The sequence below is a fragment of the Pungitius pungitius genome, chromosome 18 (assembly GCF_949316345.1).
Source record: "Pungitius pungitius chromosome 18, fPunPun2.1, whole genome shotgun sequence".
Classification (NCBI taxonomy): domain Eukaryota; kingdom Metazoa; phylum Chordata; class Actinopteri; order Perciformes; family Gasterosteidae; genus Pungitius; species Pungitius pungitius.
In genome coordinates, this window is record NC_084917.1 from 10,481,780 (window position 1) to 10,487,411 (window position 5,632).

Below are 5,632 nucleotides of genomic sequence, written 5' to 3' on the forward strand. Positions count from 1 at the left end.
CATTTAAAACCCATTGCAGATGAGAGGTTTGGTGGACTGGGAGTGAACAGTCTTTGAGGGTGTGTGCACACACGGTAGGTGCGTCTATTGACTTCCTGTTAGTAGACTTCATTAACACGTAATTGTACCAAATTTAGCAAAATGGCATAGTTTTTGTCTCAGGTCCCCTGATCGATCGATGTGTGTCAACCTACTCGTCCCCGCCTGCATGTGCTCACGCGCTTAGGCGCTTTTGTAAGGTTTTGTTCGCACATGCACGCGCAACTGCTTGGCACCCAGGTACACTTTCTTTCCCGGTACATCTTTGGTCCACAGTGTGCCACGTGTGCAAAGTATGCGTGTCTGCCCGTGTACTGGGTGCGTACTCCTTCTAAGTGACCCGTCTTCCTTCCATTACCAGAGCATCATTAAGCTGTTATTGCTGAGGCTCACCCTCCTTCCTTATGCTTTGGATCTCATCCTTTCCCCCCGAGCCCCATTGCAGCGCAGAGCAGTAAGCAGCATTTCCCAAACAAATTAATACCGTATCCTGAGCGTACCTAAACATTCTGGGGGAGCAATGCAGCCTAGTAATGGTGGCAGCGGTTGCAGAGCGGATTTCAGTTTATGTTTATGTTTCTGAATGGTTTATAGACACAAGGAGGTTAATTCCTGTGAGTGTGGCGTCCGCTTTATGGGCCAGATATTGATCGGACGGGCTGTAACCTTACTGTCTCGTGCAGCGGCCGCAAATGCAAAATGCTTTCCAATAACTATGAGAGTAATTCAGGTTGGTAAATTACAGCCAGCAGCATACTGTACATATTGCAACAGCGAGCTTCCACCAGCCTGTTAGTCTACAGTGTGTTATGGATTTCATACGAACATGAGGTCGGCTGCTCCGGGAGAGTGATGGCCGTTTCCAATTTCTTTGCTGGTAAGCATCTGCTGCTGAAGAGAGAATATTCAGTCAATATCACTTTTTAATTAGAGTAGATAATAAAGAGTGTAAGTGTGGGCTGTGCCAAGGATATAACCCTGTATTTTCCATTTTTTAACCGTTAAATTACAACGTTCTAACCTAATTTTGCACATAAAAGTGTAAATGCTCATGTTAAATCACACATTTGACCAAAGACAGGTTTCGAATTGATTTGTAATGTGTTGGCTTCTTAAATATTACCGTTTACTTGTTTCCTTGGATCCAACTTAATGTTAATGTCTATATAGCGAAGGTAGAAATCCTACCTGTGTCTTTGATTCTTTGATTCCTGGTGACATGACCTTGTAGTTTCTGACATACAACCTGTGCGCTGACCCCAGACTGTCATCCATCATTAATAGGAATTTTGTTTCTAACTTTGTTTTCTTGCCGTCTGTTGTCCTGTGGTAAGGTTCCTCACATTTCACCTAGCTGACCTTCACTTTAGACATGATACCTGTGTGCTTGTGTGTGTACTCTGTTGGTGTGCTTTGGAGAACAAACTCTCTTTAGTTCTTGGCTGTGTTTTTGGGGGCCATAGGACCTGTAGAAGGGTAATCATGTATAAGTTATGTTGGCTAATTAAGACTGGGCCCTAACCTATGGCTGACCCTGAGGAAATAACAATGCATCATCTAAAAGGCTTTGTACCTGTGGCCTCTCAGCCACACCGGAGGGTTGGATGTCTTGTGTATTTGTGTGTGTGTGTGTGTGTGTGCGCGCTCTGGCTGGTAACGCAGTGCTACCGTGATCTGGTAACTGGAGCACAAGGAGAGAAGAAACGAGAGAGCAAGGAGAAAAGGACAGTGGGGGAGTGAAGGAGAAAAAAGAAGGGGTGACAGAAAGAAAGAGAGTGACTCTTCCGTGAAAGAAAGTAAGGGAATCAGGAGCCTAGCCCATGTAATTAGGCCTAAATGAGTTTTCCACTGACTCAATGGGTCGTAGCCATGCAGCACTGGGACAAAGATAGACTGGAGGTCAGGGAGTCATGGAGTCAGGGAGCCGGGGAGTGCTGTAGTCAAATGAAGAGAGGGGGCGCAGTAAGCAATGTTGGGACTGTAGCTATTCTCTGGTCTCGAGGGTCTTCAGAGAAGCTTCTGTGGTCTTACCGTCGGTGCTTTTAGCACAAGAGTCTTTTTGACTGTAACACACATCTCTTGCCAGGTTCACTTTGTGGAGCTCCATCAGATAGAAGCTTCCCAAAATTCAAAATAGGCCTTATTTCATTGTATACATTTTGAAATGTCACAGTCTTTGTTCGACTCCCAGTGCTTTCTAGAAGACTACATTATGCATTAAAGGCTTTCCATAAGATTTTCAGATCAGGCTGACTGACACTCCAAACTTGTGTTACCAGTATCATGTGCTTTTGTACTTTGTGGAGTCTTTTACTTCCTTCAAACATGTGGAATAACGTGTGTAGCTCTTCAGAATATTTGTAGACTTTGTTGGATGAACACTGGAGCAGAGGCTGGAGCCCCTGCAGTTGTAGGTAGTTGGGTATCTGTGTGTGTGTGTGTGTGTGTGTGTGTGTGTGTGTGTGTGTTCCCGCTGTGGTAAAAATGTGTCTCATTAGCTGATCACTGCTGTGTTTGCTAATAACAAAGAGCGGTTATAAATGGTATTAGGTTAAAAATGTCAAGGTGACATTTGCCATCATTTCATCACGAACCAGCTTATTCTTATACTGACATTTATGAATCGCAAAATGTTGCCGGGAATGGGCTTTTTTCCCCTCATTAACAGCACATTTGTTTGGTGGCTAAAAATACCTTTTTGTAGAATGGACGGTGCTGATAGCTTGCCGTTCTTTTAATTATGACTTTTTAATGCAGTGGACACTCTAAAATAGATCTGCCTGTCACAAAAAAATCCAGTCTTTGTCTGTAGCTGCATTTTATGCTCTTGAGACTCATCACAGAATGCCTTTGGCCTGCAAGTGTTACTGCTAAAGCCATTAAGTAAACCACTACAAGTCCACTTCAGTACCTTTTAGCGCTTCTTTGGTCCCATATGGAGGAACCAAAACCAGTCAGACTCCTCACTAACCGACTATCCAGTGTCACTAATGGCCAAACTGTTCTGGTTTTATTGTTGTTGTTTTTTAAACAATCAATTCGCCACAAATCAATTCGGCATGTTGAGTTCAAACACGTTTCTTTCTTCTCATCGGTCAGCTGTGAGCTCTGCATTATCAACCAATCACGAGCCATTATGAGCAGCCAGCAGAAGCGTCGTGGTCAAAGTGACCTCAACTCGACCCATTGGTGACCTGCACTCAGGTCAGGTTTATGAGGTCACTGAATAACAGTAGGTGGTTGTTGTTGAGATGAGCAATAGAGTAAGCTTATACTCTATTAAGTTTATAGTAAGTTTGTCATTTATGACGTCTATCAAATTTTTTCTTCACAAAATTCTAATTTACTCTGTATATTACTTCCATTATTGTTCCTCCACTATAATCACACACACACACACACACACACACACACACACACACACATTCTTCTGTGGCAGCAGGAAAAGCACCGCTGTGATAAATAATTGACGGCTCTTCTTTATTTTAACTTGGAAAACATTGCAGCAGGACCATGCAACTGGGACACTCCCGTGGATTGCACTTATTGTTATAAATGATACCTGTGCTTATCCTTACTATGAAGTGTCAAGAAATCCATTGTGAAAAGGGTGTTAAGCACTTACTAATTACAGGTGAAACTCGAAAAATTTGAATATCAAAAGCTCATTACTTTCAGTAATTCAACTTAAAAGGTGAGACTAATATATCATATAGACTCATTACATGCAAAGTGAGATGTTTCAAGCCTTTAATTGATATAATTTTGATGATTATGGCTATATACTGTATATATATACTAATATATTAGTTTCACCTTTTAAGTTGAATTACTGAAAGTAATGAGCTTTTGCACAATATTCTAATTTTTTTGAGTTTCACCTGTAAGTCTAGTTATTGTATTGTAATGGTCAGGCTATTTCTATGTATTACTGGCCATAAGCCATTGTTCATATTTCTTTTGGCCATGCTGGTGGCGCTGCTCAAGGGATGGAGGTCCTGTTCGGTGTTCAGAAATGTATTTAATTCACAAATGACTCGCATAACTGAAATATTCTCATTGGATTCTGCCATTGCACATTGTTTCCTAGACTTTAGTCCTGATACTTGTCAACGTGTCTCCTGCATTTGGAGCAGTCTCCATTCAAACCTTTTTACACACATTCTTCTCCCTGAGTTACAAAAGCTAATACAACATGTTTGCAACTTATTGCGAGAATGAAGTCACTTGCAAATATTGTATAATTGTCTCCATGTGTTTCTGCTGTCTTTTGTTTTTCATTTTATAAAAACTGAGGTGTGTTTTTACGTCTTATCTTACTGTCCTTAGCAGCGCTGCACAAACACACACATAGAGGCGCACACACAGACACACACACACACACAGACATATTAACACCTTTCCTTTCTTATCATCAAACACCTCCACCCGCTATTATCCCGCCCCTCCTCCTCCCTACATGTGCTACATGGCGGGGTGTGTGTGGGGTTATGAAAACAGTTAGGCTTAATAATTGATGTTCTGCATTTCAATCAATTTTACCACAGTGTTAGGCTAATTAAGGTTAGCTCCATTCTCCCAGGGGCTGTTTGTGTGCATATGTGTGTAAAAAAGGTGTCTGTGAGCATCAGAGTGGGTTTGTGTGTGTTCTCTTGTTCCTGGGGGCTCCGAGCTCCATTTTATATCTGAGAATACATGGGAATTCTCTATTTCAGGAACAAGAGATGAGCGATTCTCACTCTCTCCTTTTCTCTCTCTCTCTCGCTCTTATTCTCTGTTCCTCGCTCCGCTCTCCCTCTCCCTCTCTCCCCAGGCAGGATCCTAAATGCAATTAACACAGTCGCTTTACTGCCTGCTAATTATTAACACACACTCACAAGCACACACACACCACACATTCGCCTCCAGAACACACACAGAGAGAGTGGGAATTATTATTTTATGCTGGACTAATTTAAAGTTCATTGACGATTGTTTTAATTAATTATATAAGAAAAGTACACACTTTGAAAAAAAAGTCAGGCTGCTAAGCGGGCACTGCAGGCGTTTGCATTCGACGGTAATAATTATCCCCTGTGTGTGTGTGGCATCTCACCTACGTGAGTTGTGTGTGTGCGTCTGTGTGTGCATAGTTTGCCCAGCCATCCAACCTTAAGGTGTGTGGGTCTCTGTGTGTGTGGTTGTGTGTTAATGAGTCTTTAAACCCTCTCTGCCAGTATTTAACATTAACAAGAATAACTAAAGAGTCCAATTAAGAAGCAGGGAGTGATTTACGTGCTGCACATTTGTTTCTATGATTAAATATTCACTGGTAGGCCGTGCTAAGCAGAGGATCAGTTTAATTTGTTTCACTATTAGTGATAAAAAATGGTTACATGCACATTCTTCTGAGACGTTCAGTGTCGACGTCCACTCACGACTGACCACTTATTCTGGCAGATTTACAGGTTCTGATGAGTATGAGTTCCTTCACAGATCGTTTCTTTAGTTTTGTTGTTGCAATATCTGTTTAGCCAAATCCCATTTTCATGTTCTTTTTTTCTGTTATTTCTGTCATATTTTCGACTTTTTGATAGAGAACAGGCATAAATAA